The sequence below is a fragment of the Danio rerio genome, chromosome 24 (assembly GCF_049306965.1).
Source record: "Danio rerio strain Tuebingen ecotype United States chromosome 24, GRCz12tu, whole genome shotgun sequence".
Classification (NCBI taxonomy): domain Eukaryota; kingdom Metazoa; phylum Chordata; class Actinopteri; order Cypriniformes; family Danionidae; genus Danio; species Danio rerio.
This window is the reverse complement of record NC_133199.1, coordinates 29,686,738-29,711,220: the sequence shown is the minus strand read 5'-3', so window position 1 is coordinate 29,711,220 and position 24,483 is coordinate 29,686,738.

Here is a 24,483-nt window from a genome sequence, read left to right as displayed (position 1 = left end):
AAAGTTTCGACTTTTTACAATGAGATGTTTGGACGATAATAAAATCTGGAAATTTGAACAAGACATTGGCGTATTCTTCCATGCTTTATGGCAGTGTACAAAGTTTCAACCCTTATGGGAATCTGTGTTAGGACAGTTAGGTGGATGCCTGGGATTTAATATTCCTCTCTTACCCAGGATATGTCTTTTAGGTGATAAAACTGAGGTTCCACATATTACAAATCATGAGTTCTCCCTTATAACTGTTGGTATAACTATAGCAGAACATGGAATACTGAGGTTTTGGAAAGACATTAAATACACACTTAGTGAAGTTTATTTATAAACAAATTTCGAGAGGATCATGTGCTTATGATTGTTTACAGCTGTTCCAACTTTAGCTAATGACTTATTATCCTATTAGATGATCCTTAACTCGCTATAAATAACCAGACTTTTCTCATCTCAATATCTTTGTCTTGAAGAAACCCTCCCACCCAACCCTACTTTCCCTCCTTTCAAATGGGTGACATGGTGGGCAGGGATTAGTGCTGTTGCCTCACAGCAAGAATGCCCCTGGTTTAATTCCCTTCCAAACCAGGCGACATTTCTTTGCGAAGTTTTGCTCATTCTCCCCGTGCTCGCGTGGGTTTTCCCCGAATCCTCCAGTTTCCTCTCACAATTCAAAAACAAGCACCCTAAACAACTAATCCAAAATATTTTAGGCAAGCTCTGAGTACACCTTCTCAGCATCCATATCTGACACTTAGCTACAATAAGCAGGAGGGGGAGTCATCAAGATCTACCTGAGCTCAAACTCCCCTCTCGCCCTGCAACGAGAGGGAGCCCAGGGCTCGAGGATCTTATAAGCTCAGGGCTCTCTCCTGGGACAGCATGCCAAATAAGCTTTATTATTAATCATTAGCTAAGTGTGAACTCTTGAAAATTCATTCATTCATTTTCTTTTCGGCTCAGTCCCTTTATTAATCTGGGCTCGCCACAGCGAAATGAACCACCAACTTATCCAGCATATGTTTTTACGCAGCGGATGCCGTTCCAGCTGCAAGCCATCACTGTGAAACATCCATACACACTCATTCACACATTGAGTACGGTCAGCCTACCCAATTCACCTGTACCACATGTCTTTGGACTTGTGGGGGAAACCGGAGCACCCGGAGGAAAGGGGTTGTTCAAAATTTCTGCTAATGGAACACTTTCTATCAAGGCGATCTGATTCTTATGAGTTTTATTAGAAATCAGAGATGCATAAATAAGATTTTACATGAACGCTTATGTATTAGGGCTGCACAATATATCGTATAAGCATAGATATCTTAATGTGTGCACCCACAACAGTCACATCGCATAGATCTGCGATGTTAATCGATTATATTTGAGCAATAGTTACAGTTCAGAACATGAGATTTATGGAGTTCTTGCAGAGTTTAACCATAATACCGTGAAATTTTATATTTTGCTTGTTTTTAAGACTTTAGAGATATAAGTATAAGTATTCAGGCACAGGACATTTTACCAATTGGAAGTTTAATAAAGAATAATTGTAATTATACAATAAAGACTTTGCAGTGTTACACATGCACTGCTTATTTCACTTTAATCTCTGCTTAATTGTATCTATGCCTGTAATTTGCTTATTACATTTTATGCATGATTCACTTCCCTACAGAATCATCCCAATCCATCAAAACGAATACATTTGATAAAACTTTAGAGATCAATTCCCACTATTAACTACTTGCATATTAGCATGCACATTATTAAAAAATTGGCTGCTTATAAACTACATATTCTGCATGATCTTATTCTACGTCATACCCAATACCTAAACTACCTTAATAATTATTAATAAAGAGCAAATTTGGAGTTTATTAAAGCAAAAGTTACAGTTAATGGATTCCTTAAAATGAAGTGTGACTATAAATTATTTCCAAATAGTGGCATTTATATCAATTGCATAGATACAGTACATATATCACAATTTATAAAACAGTCTGGGTCTTGAATCTGCTTTGGATAAAAGCGTCTGCTAAATGACTAAATGATTGGCTGATAGCCTTGCAATATTCTGCCAGTAACAGCACTCGTACCACCTCTTCACCCTTTCCCTTTGTTTATTACTCCGCCCACATACAGCGACAAGCAGAGGACACTCTACAATTTAACAAATATTGCTGCTGTTGGACAACATAATGTACTTTTGAGGCTTTTAGGCGATTGCAACTATGCAGTTTATTTGTAAGAATAGTGCCTATTTGGAAAATATTTATTATTTCTGAGAGACAGCGCATTGGTGGCCATTAGCCTGTCTTTAAGCAAATATAACTGACGATGTACATTCACAAGATGGTGACAGAGATCGAATAATAAGCCCTGAGAGAAAAACAGCGTAATTTCTAACTAAAACTTCGGCCTCTGCTGTTCTGACGTCAGTTTCAGATGTGTATGATTGGCGGAAGAAAGTAATTCCTCTTACTCTTTTCTAAGTGTTTGCTTTTCTTTTTTTATACATGATTATGCAGTCGAACTGTTGAATAAACGCAATTTCACACTCGTAGCAGTGTGATATGGCTGCATATCAGCACTGGTGGGACACTAAGGCAACCAACACACGCCTCCCACAACTGAACTGCTACTCGTGTGATATTGCTCGTATACTGTATATCGCAGAAAAATAAAATCGCAATGTCACATTTTTCTAATACCATGCATCCCTAGTTTATATTAACATTATATTCAACATGATCTAAAAACCACTGATTGCTTCTTAAATAGCTCTTAAATTCTCTGTTCCGATATTTAATTTTGACTGATGTTGATGTCTTCGTTCCACTATCAAATGTTGCTTGATCCGTAACGTGCAGATATTATTAGCTACAGGATAAATCGCAAAAAATCGTGAGGTAAACCCCTGCCGAGCTGTATATAAATACACAAAAGCAGCACGTCTCTAATCTACCTAGTGTTTCTCTTTTCTCTCTCTTCTCTTGAGGAGGGAATCCAGCCTCGCGGCACGTTTTAAAATGTAGGTCACATAAGCTTGACAGAAACAGACAGGAACTTCAGCAGGTGCCAAAACAATCTCTGGCCTGCAGCTTATGGAGTGCTCAGGGTTTGTTGAGAAAAACGGTAAGTTACCGTCAATGCTAATTGAGGTTGATTCACCCCCACGTTGTTCCTCACGTTTTTAAACCTGAATAATGCTGGTCTGGTTTTAGTTTTTATCTGTCACTCAGATATTTGAACAGCATTAGTATTTCTAAAATAATACATGTTAAAGTCAGAATTATTAGCCCCTCCTGTATATTTTCCCTCAATTTTTGTTTAAGGATTTTTTGGAACACATTTCTAAGCATAATAAATTTAATAAGGAATTTCTAATAACCATTCTTTCTTTCTTTCTTTCTTTCTTTCTTTCTTTCTTTCTTTCCTTGTTTCTTTCTTTCTTTCATTTATTTCTTTTCTCTATGCCATGATGACTGCATAATACTGTATGTTACTAGATATTTTTTTAAGATACTAGTATTCAGCTTAAAATGCAATGTAAAAGTTTTGTTAGGTTAAGTTAGGGTAATTAAGCAAATCATTGTATAAAGATGGTTTGTTCTGTAGACAATCAGAACAATATAGCGTAAAGGTACTATAGTAATATTGATCTTAAAATGTTTTTTTTTAAATGTTAAACTTCTTTTATTCTAGCCTAAATAAAACAAGTAAGACTTTCTTCAGAAAAAAAAAAATAATAGCAAATACTGTGAAAAATTCCTTGCTCTTGTAAACATCATTTGGGAAATATTTTATTTCAGTAAATGTTGTAAGTTTTATTGAATCTGACTGAAAAGAGAACTGGGTTTCCCTGTCTGAAGAACTGAAAACTGCAGTGTCGAAAAAGTTAAGCAGTCAGAAACTTTGGTAATTAGACTGCTGATTCATGCACCTCTCCATTGGGGAAAAGAGAGATGCAGAGATCACCGAGAAGTTGAGCGTATGAAGGGAAAATGTAACAAATTATGTTAGTTTTGCTTGCATTGTCTTTTAGTGTTTCCCTGTGTTCACGACTCAAGGAAAGAAGCTGCTGGTCTCATTTTTAGTAATTAGAATTACAATACTTAGGCGACAGTAAGTGGTGGGTCAGTGGTTAGCACTTACCAACTGGGCCAGCTGGCATTTCTGTATGGAGTTTGCACGTTCTCCTCGTGTTCGCGTGGGTTTCCTCCAGGTGCTCTGGTTTTCCCCACAGTCTAAAGACATCGGTATATGTAAATGGGGTGAACTAATTTGGCCAAAATGTATGTGTGTGAATGTGAGAGTGTATGGGTGTTTCCCAGTACTGGGTTGCAGCTGGAAGGGCATCCGCTGTGTAAAACATATGCTGGATAAGTTGGCAGTTTATTCCGCTGTGGTAACCATTGATGAATAAAGATGTTAATCCGAAGGAAAATGACTTAGATTTATGACGACGTGCACTATTGTTCACATACAATTGAAGTCAGAATTATTAGCCCCACTTTGAACTTTTTTTTTTTTTTTCCCAAATAAAGTTTAACAGAGCAAGGAAATTTTCACAGTATGTCTAATAATATTTTGTTTCTTCTGGAGAAAGTCTTATTTGTTAAATTTTGCTAGATTAAAGCGGTTTAATTTTTTTTTATTATTAACCCCTTTAAACTATATATTTTTTCAGTAGTCTACAGAACAAACCATCGTTATACAATAACTTGCCTAAATATCCTAACCTGCCTAGTTGACTTAATTAACCTAGTTAAGCCTTTAAATGTCACTTTAAGCTGTATAGAAGTGTCTTGAAAAATATCTAGTCAAATATTATTTACTGTCATCATGGCAAAGATAAAATAAATCAGTTATTAGAAATGAATTATTTAAACTATTATGTTTAGAAATGTGTTGGAAAATAATCTTCTATCCGTTAAACAGAAATTTGGAAAAAATAAACAGTGGGCTAATACTTGTGACTTAAACTGTATGTTGAAGTTTTTATTTAATAAATAAAAACATAAATATTGTTCCAAATGATTTTCAAAAAGTTAATTGAAATATTGAATGTGTAAAACCATAAAATCTGCTGATAAAACATTTAAATTTCTAATTTTGGTAAACGTCACAGATCAATGACATTTAAAACAGTTGGCAATTATGAGAAACATTTTAACGCTTCATGACCTCGCACAAACACTCTGGAGCACTATTGATTATTCGTTCCCCTCATCAGATCGTTTGATCGGCAGGAGATGTTACTTGGCTCGCTGGAAGGACATATTGATTTATAACTGTAGTGATTGTACTCACTGTCCTTCTCTTCTACCGCAGAACTGCTCAGAAAGCCATCAATGGACAGGACCTGGACGAGTCCTCCATCCTGGCCCTGGTGAAAAACACACATCAATGACATCTGGGGACGAATCAACACATGGCCACACGCCAGTCACCGAAGGGGCCGCTCAATTCGGAGAAACAGGAAGGTCAATGCATTCCCTTGAGCAAGCTTTTAATGCTGATCCAAATTCTTCAACTAAGTCCTGAGGTAATTTGCATTGATATATTCACAAATACATACACTGCCAGTCAAATGTTCGGGATACATTTTTTTATCGATTTTTATTGAAGATTCTCCTCAGTAAGGCTTAATTTATTTAAAAAAATGAATTAAAATACAACAAAAACTGTAAAGTTGTTAAATATTATTACAGTTTTAAAAATTATCATTGAATGTAGGGATTTAGGGTGGCACGGTGGCTCAGCAGTTAGCAATGTTGCCTCATAGCAAGAAGATCACTGGTTCAAGTCCTGGCTAAGCCAGCAGGCATTTCTGTGTGGAGTTTGCATGTTCTCCCCGTGTTGGCATGGGTTTCCTCCTGGTGCTCTGGTCATGTACTGAAAGTGAATTGTATCAACTAAATTTGCCATGTATTAGTGCGTGTGTGAATGCGAAAGTGTATGTGTGTTTCTCAGTACTGGGTTGTGGCTATAAGGGCATCTGCTGCATAAAACAAATGCCGAAATAGTTTGTTAATTCCACCGTTGATACCCCTGATGAATAATGATGATGGCTGGGTCAGTTGGCATTTCTGTGTGGAGTTTGCATGTTCTCCTCATATTCGTGTGGTGCTCCAGTTTTCCCCACAGTCCAAAGACATGAGCTGTAGGTGAATTGGGTAAGCTAAACTGTCCATAGTGTATGTGTGTATGTTCTAATCCTCCATGTTGAGGGTTGATCCTTGGGCTAACAGCTCACCTCATAAAAAACCTAGATGTTACGAAACGCAGACATAGTACAGCTACAAATCAACTTTGATGTAAATGCCCCTGGGAGTAAGTAAGTATGCTGATTTGCTGCTCTGTTATGATCATTTTTTACTGGTACTCTACTTTCTTATATTCTACTAAGGCCTCTATGCAAAGCTAGAGTTTTAAAGCCAACTGTAAACTTCTGGTGAAAGCTTAATGTAACTTTTTCCAATTTCACTAGGTTGTTTTTACAGCATCGATGTTGTAATGTACAGTAATTACATTACATTCAGTTAAATAGATTTAAACATTCATTTAGTTGTTCAAGCATAAAACGAGATGAAAGACCATTGTAACAGCTAGCGCTGTCAGTAGCAACAGGCTTGCACAGAAATTCAACTGAAAATACTGGGGTGAAATAAACTGTCATATTTTAAAAACATGGCGGGGGGAAACTAAATTTAATGCAGTGCTTCTTGTCCGATCAAAGACTCACTTCATATTGTATTTCTAACAGGCAGTGAAGATCACTGACTTTTAAAGAAATCAGATCTTAAACTTGATCATTTTGTAAAGGAAAGACAGTAATGCCAACTGAGCAAGCCTGGACCTGAACCACCTGAACCTTCTTGCTACAGTGCTAACCACCGAGCCACCGGGTCACCCAGCAATAGTTTTAAATAATTAATTTTAACAACATAACATTATAACTTGCTTTCTTTCAGTGTTTAACAGCTTGATGTGTCCTAGATCAATAAATACATTTTAACAGTATTTGTGAATGGCACAACATCACAGTTTCTACAAAATTTGGAAGCAGCCCAAACATTTTTAACAAACAAATCATCATATTAGAGAAATGTCTGAAGGATCATGTGAAATTGAAAGTTCAGCATTAAAGAACAGAAATACATTTAATAAGAAAACAGTTATTCTAAATTGTACAAATTTCACAATTTTTTGATAAAGTTTTTCTGCTTCTTGAGCAGAATAGACTTCTTTTAAAAACATTTTAAAAAGCTTTCCCCAGCATTTCTTTTAACCTCCACATATACGTGTGCAGAGACAAATGTCCTTTGTCTCAACTTGTCTCCTGAGATTCTGTAGTCATTCTTTGTTTTAATAAGAATCAGTGGGTAACAGGCTGCCAGCTCTTGCTCATTGATCCAGACAAGCACATCTCGCAGCTGCCTAAAGAAGCCAGGCTTGCCACATTGATTGGAGCAAGTGAGCCTTCAACAAGCAGGCAGCCTCCTGAGGGAGACACAAGCGCGCACACACACACACACACACACACACACACACACACACACACACACACACACACACACACACACACACACACACACACACACACATACACACACACACAGCACCTGTAATCGGCTTTTATGGGCTGTTCTTGAGCTATCAACTAGAGGGAATTTTAGAAACAATGCAGGGCACACGGCCCAAATTTATGCTGAGACTAATGCTAATGTACTTACAGTTCAGTTCAGTTCACGCCACAATAAATACATTTGTTAATGGGCTTTTTGCCAGTTGTTTATGAAGTTTATAAGGAACTGTGTTGTAGGGATGTTTTGAAACATGTTAGAATGTGTTTATTCTACTGTCGACTCTCAGAAATTAGATTTCTTATATATAAACTAAATTTATTTATTTAATTTATCAGATTGCAATGTTCTGTGATGGGAACACATGCATATTAAGTATTTTATTTGTGATTTCCACCTTATTTTACAATTATCAGAAACCTGTGTCTGCTGCATAATTAGATAAAAAATTACCTTTGGTAAATCAGAATAATGAAATAAAATCAGATTTAAAAGGTCACATTTAAGATAGCAAAACAAGTCATGATTTTGACTAGAATTTTCTATATTAATATTTTGACTGCTCAATTCATTTTTTTAAATCTCAAACTGCATTTTTGACTTTTTATGTTATAGATATCTTTCTATAATAATTAGGATTTACCAAACCATGAATTTTATTTCATAGGTGGTAAAAGGCTTTTATTGAAACACAATTTGTGGTAAAATAAGTTTTAAATGTGTAATCTAAAACATTTTTGAGTAAACCAGCCATGCTTTTGCTTAATCTGGTATGATAGCTTAATTCTAAGTGATGTACAGTCCAGTAAAATTTTCTCTTTACACATTTTGGGGGACATGAACAGTAAAGTTTTTTAGACATGAAATATTAAATTAACAATAACAGCTTAAGTAGTTAAAATCTATTGAACTCAATAAAAACAAAAATTCTTCAGAGAACTAAAAATAGCGACACTGTGAAACCTCTTTTTGGAACGTTTTTCTATAGTTAAAATTTGCTGCTTATTCCACAACACTGACCACCCATAATCTGTTTTATTTCAGTGTGCATCTTATGCTGAATTCAGGGTTTGGGTTGCATGGGTAGAATGATGTGTTGGGTGTTTCCCAGGGATGGGTTGCAGCTGGAAGGGCATCCGCTGCGTAAAACATATGCTGGATAAGTTGGTTGTTCATTCCGCTGTGGTGACCCCTGGTTAATGAAGAGAGTAAGCAGAAAATAAAATAAATGAATGAATGATGTATATGAACTGTCCCTTCAAGGCATAGGAGCAGCGATCGTGTGCAAGAAAGACATGCTGCTTAACTCTATGCTTCAGGACTTGTGCTTCAAGTTATGAGACAATCTACGCTGTCATCAAATTTTTGTCAAAGACATACAGCCGAAGAAAACGAGCTGAAACAGAAGGATAGGCCGAAAGACAAGGCAGACGTGTCCTGTCACCCACAAGAATCTCATCCACGCACCCAGAACAATCCCATCCCTGGGGCCTGCAGAGGTGGCAGGAGAGACAGACAGACGACTTGCCCTACTTTTCCTGTAGCCTCTGAACAATAAATGCTGGGCAGAAAACAAGATGGAGTGCTTTCTTGCTCAAATCATCTTCTGTTAAAGATGGATGAACCGACAAGACGTGCTTTCAGATTATGAACAACTTCCAACCTATCCAGCATAAGTTTTACGCAGCGAATACCTTTCCAGCTGCAACCCAGTACTGGAAACATCCATACAGTACACACTCATTCACACACATACACTTCGGCCAATTTAGCTTACCCATTTTACTTATAGCGCATGTCTTTGGACTTGTGGGGGACTTGTGGGTATTTTAAAAATAGAAAAGTGGATTTTTACCATTATACATAGGTTAGTTGTTCACACAAACTGTGTGTACACATCAATGTGATTTTTTTTTTTTTTTACGATCGGTCACTTTTAAAAGATTAAGTGTGTGTTCAGACTTGTAATTTAATTCACTTCATTTGTTGGACCAAAAACAAAAAATAAACATGCATTGCAGTTGCTAGTAGTGAACTGTAATGAAAAACATTGCACATTTGACAAGTAAAAACTTGTATGCATGAGCGTTATGTGTTTTAATGGTCAAATCTTTTGGCATCATCTTTCGTTTTTGGTTTTTCTATAGATGCCTTTGGGTCATGTCACGTTTATTATTCAGAGTTAAATTGGAAGCGGATTAAGACTCATCTGTGTATGTGTTTGATGTGTTAAGGTTTGGAAAGCATTGATAACATTCCTACAAATAAACAACGCAAGAGCAATTACACCATAGTTTTTTTTTTTTTTTTATTGAATCAAATGTGTCAAACACTTCTGAAGCAAAATGTGTATATTTTCTGCTTCTAAGTATTTTTTCTTAGTCTGTCTCAGCTCTGAGAGATCTACATGAGGCTTTATGTAAGTTTTAGCCTGTCTTTTCAAGTCTTATCAGTGCATGAAACTTACGTAACATACAACGAGGAGCCAGCGGACGCTTAGATGTCTGTGTGCCTCATATTGCCAGTTTGCTTTTCTTTACCACAATATTTCCACTGGTTTGCTCAGAGACCTCACAGATTGAACCAAGAGCACAAAAGAGCATGAGTCACCGCAGTCAACTTATTATCATTACAGTTTGATCTACCGCAGCACAAAAGAAGAGAGAGTTTTCATATTAATTTGGTTGAATGTAAACACAGTATTAGTCCTTTTTAATAACATTACTGAATATTACAAAGAGTAATGGGCTTGAGACAGCTAGTTAGAATGCTACTTTTTAGTACATAGAATTATACATATTCAATGTTGTTGTGCATAGTTTTAAACTTTATTTCCAGGTTTAAAGGAAACTGTATATTCAAGATTTTCTATGCGGTCTTTCTTTCTCTCTCTCTCTTTTTTTTTTTTTAATCAATCCGCTAACATACCACACATTTAAAAAGGGATTTATAGCATTAAAATATATTTAAACTTACCATTGAGGCATAAAAATATAATAAATAAAATACTGCCTTTCATCAGCAAAATAACTGCTAAATTGCATACATGTGATGCTTGCACCAGGTGACACAGTGGCGCAATAGGTAGTGCAGTCACCTTACAGCAAGAAGGTCGCTGGGTCAAGCCTTTATTGGCTCAGTTGCCATTTCTGTGTGGAGTTTGTATTTTCTCCTTGTATTCGCGTGGTTTTCCTCCAGGGGCTCCGGTTTCCCTCACATTCCAAAGACATGCATTACAGGTGAATTGCGTAGGCTAAATTGTCCATAGTGTATGAGTGTAAATGAGGGTGTGGATGTTTCCTAGGGATGGATTGTGGCTGGAAGGGCATCCTCTGTGTAAAACATATGCTGGATAAGTTGGCGGTTCATTCCGCTGTGGCGACCCCAGATTAATAAAGGGACTAAACTGAAAAGAAAATTAATGAATGAATGGTGCATGCACCGACCCTTAGTTTTCCTTATCGGACCAATGAATAAGCAGCTGAAATAATGCATTAGTGCCCACTCCCTGTTTCAGCAGAGCTGGCTTTTGATTTAATTCAATAAGCCTTGAACCAAACCAAATTGCTCTTTTGGTACACTTTGGTTGCTGTGAGCCTCTGATTAGTGGACTTTTCTGTATATCTTTATGAGTAATGCAGTTTTCTGCAAGACTTTAGCTGTTAAAGAATATGTGAACTGAAAATATCTATACTAACTTAAGTGTTGTGTTGTATTTCCAATCAGGGGTGGATTTAACCAATAAGCGAGGTAAGTGGCCACTAAGGGGTCCAGGAAATGTGGGGGCCCCCGAATAAATACCCATGCTTCGAGCCTTGGCTGGGTCAGTGGGCATTTCTGTGTTGAGCCTGCATGTTCTCCCCGTGTTTTCTTGGGTTTTACTTGAACATGACAATGAGTTTACTGTACTCAAATGGCTTCCACCAGATCTCAATCCAATAAAGCAACTTTGGAATTTGGTGGAATGGGAGATTCGCATCATGGATGTGTAGCTAACAAATCTGCTGCAAATGCATGATGCTAGAATGTCAAATTGGAACAAAATTTTTGAGGAATAATTTCAGTAACTTTGAGTCTATGCACATGAAATTAAAGCAGTTCTAAAGGCAAAAGGGGTCCAACCTGTTACTAGGAAGGTGTACCTAATAAAGTGGCCGGTGAGTGTACGTACATACATACAAATCAGACATTTCAGTGAAGAAAGCATTTGCTCAGACATTGCAGTGGGAATGTGACTCAGTTAAATGACGTGTTATGCGTCTGTTACACTATTCATTTATTAATTCCCATTTTCCTCTTCTCCTTCATATTATAATTTTGAAAGCTTGACATTGTGTCGTGATGAATGGATGTTTCTCACTAGTGAAAAGAGTCTCTCGTCTCACTCTTATAACACAGTCTACTATTGAGTGCTGGAAAGGTTGCCATGACGATGGATGACAGCACACGCTTCAAAGAAAATTGCCTGACTCACGCTCAAGAAATGCCAGAACTGATGTGCTCAAACATCAGCATGTGAGAAGGTCATCTGTGGTCAGTGTGTGATGTTGGAAATGGAAGGTTATTTTGGAAAAAGCAAAATCTAGGACAGAAATATTGTTTTTAGAACTAAACAGAAGGGATATTTGAGAGTGCATAAAATAATACAGCTCTGTGTAAGTACTGTTTTGTGGTTTTGTATTGCTGCACATGTTGGTGCTTTACAATTTAAAGGTCTTTTTGCATTAAGAACAAAAACTAATGGTCAAAAGTTTGGGGTCAGTTTTTTTCATGTGTTTTAATTTTTTTAAGAAAAAGATTTTGTTCATCAAGGTGGCATTTATTAAATGTAAAAAAAAAAGTTAAATATTTATAAAATAAATAAATAACTGCTTTCTTGTTGTATGTAGTTTCAAATGAAATTATTACTCCTGTCAATATTGGTTTTATTACTATTACCATTAATAATAATAATTATATTAAAAAAAAATAATAATAATAATTAATGTTATAAATATTAGAGGGAGTTCTGAAGCATCATGCGACTCTGAAGACTGGAGTAATGAAGCTGAAAATTAATCTTTAAAATCACTGAAATAAATTCTTAAATTAAGCTATAAAATATATGCAACCTTGGTGAGCAGGAGAAGCTTATTTTAAAACATTTAAAAACTGTACTGGCCCAAAACTTTTGACCAGTAGTGTATGCAGTGGTGTAAAGTAACTAATTACAAATTACTCAAATTACTGTTATTAAGTACTTTTTCACAGAAATTGTAATTTACTAAGTAGTTTTAAAAATGTGTACTTTTACTCTCACTTGAGTACATTTTTAGTGCTGTATCTGTACTTTTACTCCACTACTTTCCTTCAACCTGAGTCACTACTTTATTTTTTCTTTTCTGTAATTCCTGTCTAATCAAATCACGCATAGAAGGTAAATCGCCTCATAATGAGCTACCTCAAGACATGTGCGATTTATAAACTGTTTGAAAGCATTAAAAATGTCCAAAAAGATGTCCTAAATCTTTACACGCATTGACCTAGAGACTGTTTAGATGCATGTCACTGATGAGATGACAGATGTTTACTGTAAAGTGACCGAAATGGCCTTAAACACCCAGCAAGCACAAGACATCAAAATGACATCAGACTGACGTTGTACCCCAATGTCGTTGCATTGGGGACGTTGCATTTTGTTTAGTATTTACTATGATCTTCTATGTAAAGCTGCTTTGACACAATTTACATTGTAAAAGCGCTATTAAAATAAAGGTGAATTGAATTGCATTGAAAAGAAAATCGGGTTGATGTCAGAACTCAATGTCAGACCAACGTCAATGTCCAACCTAAAACCAACCAAATATCAACATCTAAAGATGTCACAGCTTGAAGATGTGTGAACGTTACCACTATGACGTCTATCAGATGTTGGATTTTGGTTGCCATACCTGATGAATAAATGTCAGTACTTGATGTCAATATGATGTTGGTTGAATATGTTCGCTTGACGTTGAATTATGGTCACACACGTCATCATTGGACATCAAAATAACGTTACCCTTAGACACTGGCTAGACATTGAGTTTTGGTCACTTGACATCACTACCTAAATCTAACCTAATATTAACGTCCTATGACGTTGTGTGCCTGCTGGACAATGATTAAATGCACTACAGAATGTTACATTTAATCATTCATTCATTTTCTTGTCGGCTTAGTCCCTTTATTAATCTGGGGTCGCCACAGCGGAATGAACCGCCAACTTATCCAGCAAGTTTTTTACGCAGCGGATGCCCTTCCAGCCGCAACCCATATCTGGAAAACATCCACACATACACACACACACTCATACACTAGGGACAATTTAGCCAACCCAATTGACCTGTACCGCATGTCTTTGGACTGTGGGGGAAACCGGAGTGCCCGGAGGAAACCCACCCGAACGCAGGGAGAACATGCAAACTCCACACAGAAACGCCAACTGAGCCAAGGTTCGAACCTGCAACCTAGCGACCTTCTTGCTGTGAGGCGAACGTGCTACACTGCGCCACTGCTTCGCCTGTTACGTTTACACACATCCAAAAATTACATGTAAACACATCAGCTTTTCACAGCATAATACTCACTACTCACTACTCATGAGTACTTTTAAAAAGGGCTACTTTTTACTCATACTTTGAGTAATATTTACAACAGATACTTTTACTCTACTTGCACCACATTTTTAGGCAAGTAAATGTACTTTTACTTGAGTGTGATTTTTCATTACTCTTTCCACCACTGAGTGTATGCATGAATGTCATCTATATCTGATGTAAGCATATGACTGTGCTGAACAACAAGTTTAACACAAAACACTTACCACAGTTTAAAGACCTTTAATGCTGATTTAATACCACTGATCAATTTACAGTATAATCAGTGGGTACTACTATAAAAACCCTGTAAAAAGCAATCTGTTGGCTGCCTTGCACAAAGCCTGAGAGTGACAGACAAATAGAAGTATGTGGTATTTAAGCAGATACACTATTAATATTAAGCAGATATACTAGAAAATAAAGATGTACTGACCTGTCCGGTGATTGCTGGGACTTTCCACTTTATTACATGTGGTGCCATCGCAGAGTTCTCGGGCTAGAGGACTGCTCTCACTCACATTATCGAAACGAGTGGCTTCAAATGCTGTCACAAAAATATTGGATGTAAGTAAAAATTGAAAACTTAATATTTAAGTTGGAATTTGGTTGACACAATATCAAGTGCTCACCATGTAATTTCCTGTTTGCCCTTATGAAAATTACCCATGGCTTTACTAAACAGTAGTTAAACCATGGTAACCACAAATGAACTCTGGTTTTCCTTACAGTAACCATAGTTTAATCATGGTATTTGCAGTAAAACTGTGGTTATGCAAATGAAAATTAATTTTAAACATTGAGTAAAAACATTGCTTTTAAAGCCACTATTACTTTTAAAAAGTGTGTGATCCCATTGCCTTAATATGACTAAGTAAATTAACTGCTGTATATGTGCATGTTCATAAAATTAAGTCAACAGGTCAAGTTACCAAAGGTTTCCTCTTGTAAGTCGTTTTGGACAAAAGCGTCTGCTAAATGACTAAATGTAATGTAAATGTACTTCCTAAAATAAAGTAACTGATTTTTATATTAAAAACAAGTTAAAAAGTGAAGTACTATCTCATTTATTCTGAATCTCAGGTTTTCCAACAACCAGAGGCTGTGTTTGTTTTGGAATCTTTGAAATGTGTTAATTTTTATTGTGAGTGATAATAGTATGTATCATATTTGAATGTAGTGAAAAATGAATAAATAGTAATAGCTTAGGGTCGGCGGAAATTTGGGGGCCTCCAACAAATACCATCAAGTATAAATTATATATTTTAATTTTATAAAACATTGTTTTCTATCATTTTTCGTAAGGTTTATGGTTTAATAAATGAAATTGTATTACTGTATACATCTGCGCAAATCTGTCCCCATCCCCCAACAGGAGCAGTCCAGCAGTCAAATCAGATGAAGATTTAGTTTTAAAAAATTAAAAAAGAGGCAAGTAAAAAACACACTCATAATAGAGAAGTAAGTAGAAAAAGACAGTTAAAAATAAAGTTTCTTCATTGTTTTTCACTTTGAAACCTGTGAAATGTGTTCATTTCTATTGTGAGTGATAATACATGTATGACATTTGAATGTAGTGATCTGCGTTAACGTACTGTATGAATAGTAATTCTGATTCAGTATCTTAATCTACAGTGTGTACTGTAAATGGAAATGTTGATGTGTTTGTTTTTGGTGCTATAGATCTTCTATGCTGCTGCTCCTTTTATTATTAATCCAGAGCAAGCAACAATACTTGCAGCTGCCAATATATTCACAGACATGCTGTCTGAGAAGGTTGAAACACACTGCTGCTGCAGACCTAGCATGCAGATCTATACGCAGGTGGAGCTGAGGTGCTGGAGGGTATGTGAAAAACATAAACACCTCAGACGTGAAATGATGTTTAAATGACAATTCAGCAACTCACACCATGTAGCTGATTAGCCTTCTCCCCAAAACAGTTTCATGTTGAACATTGAATATCCATAGTAACACTTTACAGTACATGAATAATGATGTACTCATATGTAAACTAAACATTATTTTATTATGAACTAGAAGTGAGTTTAGGCATGCACTAATCAAGAACTAACCTTAACTACAACATGAGTCTCATGGGTGAATAATAGTCACCTTAATTACCTGTTATGTTTGTTAATTGATGTATTAATTAACATTTTAATTTTAGCTAATTATAACTAACATGAACTTGTGACCTGCTAATGTTTTTTACATCATCACTTTACTCGGACGCCACTTAATTTTTGCTACTCATGAATTCCTGTGTTCAAACCAGCCTGATCTCATGAGGAAACGTAAGTATTTTACGTTTTGTCTGTTTAGTGCCTAGTTCAGTCTTACGAAAATGTGCGATTTTAAAAAAGAGACGTGGGTGGCACCTAACCCCACTCCTAACCCCAACCGTCATTGGGTGATGAGCCAATCGCACTAAATTGTACAAATTAGATCGTATGAATTCATATGAATTAGCCACTAAATCAAAACGTTACGAATTGCTGTGAGACTGCGTTGGTTCAAACTGTTCATTTTGATGTACACAGAACATTTTGTATACAATGTAAACATGCACTAGATGGATGTGCATAACTGTTATGCTTAAACGCAGGAGTTGTTAAAAATGGGTTAATGATAATGTGCCCCTCCAAGTAAAGTTATGGTACAAAGATACGTGTAATGAGTTCACGTTAGTTACATTTAACTAAAACTAAAAGGTAATTAATACATTAATTAACAAACATAAACTAACAATATAGTCATTATTCACATGAACTCATTTGACTGATGTTGTAGATAACGTTAGCTCTTAGCGCATGCTTTAACTCAGGGTTTGATCATAATAAAGTGGCATTTAGTTTACATATTAGTACATCATTATTCAAGTACTGTTAATGTAAAGTGTTACCAAAAAGGCTGCTGCAAACTCCATTTAAACTTTAACATTATTAAAAAAACAACATTTAAAAAGGCTAACATCTTTGCATAAAAATGCTATCCGTTTTCTTTAAGAAAATGTGAACAAGTTGAGTTCTGTATATAATCCGAAGAAAACCCCTTAGTTGTCCACATCTGTTATAAGCACCCACACACTGACTCATGGTCCAGAGACACACTGGCCCAATTTTACTTGAACACATTCCAGCAGTATGTGTTTGAGCAAAGTCTCACAGTGAGCTAATGAAGAGTGAATTATGGGTCACATTCACACATGCACTGAGTCACAACTGAAATGCCATTCATTACCAGATCAAACATTTTCACAACAAGTTGCCATGACATCAAAATTGATGTTTTACATTGGACTGGTCATCTGTAATCTAACACGCTCCAAAACACATTCACATTCAGAATACGCATTCAAAACATTCAGTCTCTCACTTCCGCCAATATGGATAAACAATTTTGATGACATCAAGTAAAAAATATTAGCCTTTCTGTTTATTTTTTTCCCTCAATTTCTGTTTAACAGAGAGAAGACTTTTTCAACACATTTCTAGACACAATAGTTTTAATAACTCATTTCTAATGACTGATTTATTTTATAATAACTAGGTTAATTAGGTTAACTAGGCAGGTTAGGGTAATTAGGCAAGTTATTGCATAACGATGGTTTGTACTGTAGACTATCGAAAAAATATATATATAGCTTAAAGGGGCTAATAATTTTACCCTTAAAATGTTTTTAAAAAAATTCTAAACTGCTTTTTATTCTAGTAGAAATAAAGCAAATAAGACTTTCTCCAGAAGAAAACAATTATTATCAGACATACTGTGAAAATTTCCTTGCTCTGTTAAAATATTGCTCTGGGAAATATTTTAAAAAAATTAAAAAAAAATAAAAGCGGGGCTAATAACTCTGACTTCAACTGCATATGAGGGGTGCCCAAACTTTTTCAGCATGCGAGCTACTAATAACATGACCAAGTCAGAATGATCTACCTAATATCAAAATGCAAAACATGTATTTATTTATAAACATATTGAGAATTCTGTATTTGAACAATATATATTAATGTACCTTGCATGACTGCATGAACCCATATTGTGCAATATAGGTGAATTGGTGAATATTTTTGTCATTACCTTACTCTGATGACTTGCACTGAATGGATTCAGCCAGGGAAGCATAGTCCGGACAGTAGCTGCTGATATCCAACCTCAAACACACTACCAAATAATCATCAGTCACGGTGGAATGATATTTGGACCATAAAGTCTGATGCGTGGTTATCCATGCATCAGAAAAGGTCAGATATCAGACTGGCTGTCCTGTATGTCAATTAAGTGACACACTTCAGTAAGGATGGATGATAGGTTGACGTCTGTTTTTTTAATGCCATGCGATCTACCTATTCTACCTTTGTGATCGACTGGTACCCCTGATATATATACTTTTCACATTTTCCATTTATTATGTATGTAGTGCAGTAAGTTAAACAAGATTGGTTATTAGTTATTGAATACCAGTGGATCTTCATCATCCTCTATTCTTCTATCCTTCTTTTTTTATTCCACTCCTCTCATTTGGCTTATTTTTTTAGTGAGCTGTAAGTCAGCAGTCTCTTTTCTTGTTTTTGTGTGTCCTGCTCTTCTTACTGTTATCAAGAGAGGAATATCAAGTGATTTATTTTTAGCTTTGCAGGGAGGACAAATAAACAATACACATCAGATACAGCTAACAACGGCATATTTAACACTGCACAGTGTTACTATAAATATTTTATAGATGATTTGAGTCGCAAGAAGAGAAGGGTCTCTCTTTACCATATAGTCTCTCCCTGACTGACCTACTTATTAGTACATCTTAAAAAGACTCAAAGAAAAAGAATATAATATAATTTATTCGTTCATTCTTTTTCAGCTTAGTTCCTTTATTAATCTGGGGTCGCCACAGCAGAATGAACCCCCAACTTATCCAGCATATGTTTCACGCAGCGGATGCTATTCCTGCTGCAACCCATCCTTGGAAAACCTACACATTTATTCACACACACACACTTATACACTATGGACAATTTTAGTTTACCAAATTCACCTATACCACCTGTCTTTGGACTTGTGGGGGAAACCAGAGCAAGAGGAGGAAACCCACACGAACGCGGGGAGAACATGCAAACTCCACACAGAAATGTCAACTGACCCAGCTGAGGCTCAAACCAGCCACCTTCTTGCTGTTAGGCGACAACACTACCTACTGCGCCACTGTTTCGCCTGATATAATATAATATAATATAATATAATATAATATAATATAATATAATATAATATAATATAATATAATATAATATAATATAATAGAAAAGTAAACTTCATAGACAAACCTTATGGTGGCTTAAGAAAGCGTAGTCTGAACGTTTGGAGTAGCTTTAAAAATAAATTAATGAAATAGCTTTTAAGAAGTTTAAAGCAGTTGGCATAGTGAACTACATATATGTTAGCAGGTTTCTAGTATGGATTGGCATGTTTCTTGCTAGGTGGTTGCTAGGGTGTTCTCAGTGGTTGCTATGGTGTTGCTAGGGTGTTCTGGGTCATTGCTAAGGTGTTACTAGGTGGTTGCTTGGGTGTTTTGACTGTTTAAGGTGTTGCTAGGCAGTTGCTAAGGTATTTTGAGTGGTTGCTAGGCAGTTGCTAACATAAATTACCATGGTTCTAGTATGAATTGGCATGTTGCTAGCATGTTTCTATTTTTGTGTGTGTCTCTTTAAAGGCAAATGAGCTGCTGGTCCCGCCCACTTTCCAGAAGAGGGTGGAGCCTTTAAAGCTGGTGCCTTAATTACTCAGGCATCCATCTTACATTTTATTTATACAGCAAGGACCAAATATACTGACAGTTAGTGAATAGTCCTCTGAGTATTAAACAATTCTTTATACATTCAGAAACCTACACTAAATGCACACAAAACAGTTCAGATAATGATGGATTCATGTTGTCATTTTTCAAACAAATGTTAAAGTAAAGGATGACCTAATCCTGCTAATGTTAAGGACGTGACCACCACATACTGTACAGCATTACTGGGATACCCGATGGTCCCATAAAGGGATAATCCCATGCTCGAGGATTATAAAGACGTGCGCATTCATGAAACATCCATTTAAAACTTCTTGTCATTGAAGGACAATGTTTAATTCCCCACCCCACCCCCTTTTTGCTGTCATCTCATATAGATGATATACAGTATAAAGAGCTGTTATTGTTTACCAAAACAATAATGCAACTGAAATAACTACAGAAGTCACAATCGTCGATTTCATATGAAGCCAGAGATTACGATGACATATGATAACGTGTGCAGGTGTTGTAGTGCTGTCTCATTTCTTAGGGGTAAATTTTGAAGCTCTTCCCCTTCACACTCTGTTTCAAGGACCAAAGGAAAGGGGAAGAAGTAGGGGTACAAAAATAGAACTGGGATTGGACCTAAGCCACCATAAACACAAGGGAACAAAACAAAAGATTTATGAAAACAAATGACAAGCTATTTACATGTTTTCTCTTGCTTCATATGAGATCAACGATCACTTCTGTTGTAGTTATTCCAGTTGTGTTATTTTTTGGTATTTATCTTCAGGAAATTACTGAAGGCATATATTATGTTATCATAATGACCTAATGTGGTAATAAGATCGCAATACTGTGCATTTACACAGTGGCCATATTTATTTATGTAAACACATGACAACATTAATATTATAGCACACACTGTAAGAAGCCCATTCCCAGCCACTAGACTTTTTTGTATTCGAGTGTCATCGAGTGTGAGAATGTTGTGGGACTGCTGTACAGGATTTATGATTATGAAATTTAGATCGTGAAATTTTGCAGTTTTTATTTTTGAGTTTTTTTAAAGCATGAAGTAAAATGCAAACGTGGTTGTGATTGTATTAATACATGTGTTTGTTTGTTGTAAAAAGTCATAATAATGACAAATTACTAACTTGTGTATTCTGGGAAATTTTCAAATGTGGTCCTGAAAAATATTTGTTTCAAGGGGTTTCTAGCCCTTCCCCTTAGCCCTACGCCTTTAAACTGAAGAGAATTGGGACACTCCTACCCCTCATTTTGCGCGTTCACGTGAAGGGGTAAGGGTGTCCCGATTCTTAATAAGAAGATTTAATTCAATTCACTTTTATTTGATTAGCACTTTTACAATGTAGATTGTGTCAAAGCAGCTGCACATAAAAGATCATAGTAAATTGAAACAGTGTAGTTCAGTGTATAAGTTTAGTTCAGCTCAGTTCAGTGTGGTTTATTAGTAGTTTATTAGTTTATTATTATTGAGGGCCTGAACACTGAACAGCAAATCCATCGATAGATGGTAAAAGATAAGGGGTAGAATTGGGATTGGGCCTTAGTGTTATTGCAAAAACAGAAATAATCTTCTAGCATTACTTAAATGAACATTTGATTTCCAGTGGTGTAAAGTAACTAGTTACAAATACTCAGATTACTGTAATTGAGTAGTTTTTCTCAGAAATTGTAATTTACTAGGTAGTTTTTAAAATGTGTACTTTTGAGTGTACTTTTACTTTTTGTGTACCCTTGAGTACTTTTTTAGTGCAGTATCGGTACTTTTACTCCACTAATTTCCTTTAAACTGAAGTCACTACTTTATTTTTTCTTGTCTGTGCGGATTAGAAAAATCAGTCCTGTGATTCCTGTCCAATCAAATCACACTTAGAAGATAAATCGCATCATAATGAAGTACCTCAAGACATGGGTGATTTATAATTGCAGCAAACTGTTTGGAAGTATTTAAAGTATCCAAGAAGATGTCCAAAGCCTTTACACGCATTGACCCAGAGACTGTTTAGATGTATGTCACTGTTGACAAGATGATGGATGTTTACTGTTTGATGGCCTTAAACACCCAGCAGGCACAAGACGTCAACATGACGTTAGATTGACGTTGAAATTGAAAATTGGGTTGACATCAGAACTCAATGTCAGGCCAACGTCAATGTCCATCGTCCAACCTAAAACCAACCAAATACCAATGTCTAATGATGTAACAACTTGACATTGTGTGGATGTTACCACTACTGACATTTATCAGACGTTGGATTTAAGTTGCCATACCTGATGGATACATGTCAGTATTTAACATCAATATGATGTTGGTTTTAGATGTTGGGTCATCATTGTAGTTTGGTTACTTCCTAACAACCTATAAATCGACCAAATATCAATGTCATTCAGCGTCATTGTGAGACATCAAAATAACATTATCCTTAGATGCTGACTAGACGTTGAATGTTGGTCACCTGACGTCACAACCTAAATCTTACTTATTATTAACATCTTATGACAAGTGCATGCTGGGAAATAACTAGATGCACTACAGAATGTTACCTTTACACACATCCACAAATTACATGTAAACGCATCAGTTTTTAACAGCGTAATACTCACTACTCTTGAGTACTTTTGAAAGGTCTACTTTTTACTCATATTTGAGTAATATTTACAACAGATACTTTTACTCTACTTGCACTACATTTTTAGGCAAGTAATGTTACTTTTACTTGAGTATGATTTTTCAGTACTCTTTCCACCACTGTTGATTTCTGATCTGTACATAAACAATTGTAAATATCTTTCTGAGAAAAAGAAAAAAAAAAACATTGGACATTTTTGTTTTATTAAAATGTATAGCAAATTAAATATAAGTTATTGTCAAGTTATAACTTAAACTAAATGCTGTCATTTCCAGTTTTACCTTTGCTGCTTAAAATCATAAGTGCACTATCAAACATGTCTCATTATGTTTACCAAGTCGAGTCTTTAGTGGCTGTTTGAACACAACTGACAGCATGAGTGTTTATTTTAAGAACAGGCAATCACAGTTTACACATAGCATTACTCGTATATCTGTGATCAGATGAACAAAAATGCATTTAAGCAAACAAGGAGCATGAGTTAGCAGAAACGTGCATCACACCAGATTCATTGTCTCTGTAGAGAGAGCATTGTTTGCCCTGCCCGTGGCGAATGGAGGCGTTTTTTGCACCTCCTGTCGAGCTTCAGCACCTCTCCTCTGGTTTTGTGGCAGAGAAACATCAAAAGCTGCACCGTGCTGAAGCAGAGCGCAAACTCTTCTGAGGCTTGCATTAATAAACCAGAAATCATTCATTTTTAATTCTCCGCTGAAATGTAATTTGTGCCTATTTTAGAGCTGGGAAAGAAAAGGAGCTTGAGGGTTGTTTTGACTCCGCTGCTATTTGAGTCGGTGCTTCATGGCCCATTACACACCTCCTAGCAGGCGCTGGTTTGGGTCATCAAGAAAACTGAGACAGCAAATAAAACTTTTGAACTGAAATTGAACCTTCTCGTGTCAGGATGTTTTTGTGCTTGTAACAGATGAAAGCGCATTTACACTGCTGAATTCCATTAACGCAGAAAAGTGAAAAGTGAAGTGTGTAATTGCGGAAAGTGAAGCTAAAATATATGTAAGTAAAGCATGACAGCTTAAAGACTGTTCTCATACTGTATGTAGAATTAAGTCACATGCATTGCTTGTGTGATTTTTGACTTCAGCAGTGTAAAATATTGATGGTTCTTTGGGTTTTGTCTATCCAAACTGATCCTTATCTTGTATTTTCAATTGGATTTGGGTCAGGTGATTGGCTGGGCCATTCTACAGCTTGATTTTCTTTCTCTGAAATCATTTGAGAGTTTTTTTGGCTGCGTTTTGGATCACTGTCTTGCTGAGATGTCCACTCTGGTTTCATCTTTTTCATCCTGGTAATGTAGATGTTGGACTGAAGCAGCTAATATTCATTTACAATGACGAAGGGCAGAGGGTTGCTGAATAACTTCTGAGAGGTTTTAGCTGCTGTCTGGGCTTTCACTGCCTTTCTACGCCTCTTCATGTGTTCAATTCTTTTTTCCCTGTGTCATTTCATTTTATTTCACATCACTCAGTTTGTAAACTAATTAGATCTGTTTCTTTTCATATTGTATTTATTTAGTTGTCGCCAACATCTGGTGAAAATTTCAAGTCAACAGCACCTTCAGAAATATGTTTTCTGAGAAAAATGGTAACGTGTTGAGTATATATATATATATATATATATATATATATATATATATATATATATATATATATATATATATATATATATATATATATATATATATATATATATATATATATATATATATATATATATATATATATATATATATATATATATATATATATATATATATAGGCGACGCAGTGGCGCAGTGGGTAGCACGTTCGCCTCACAGCAACAAGGTCGCTGGTTCAATCCTCGGCTCA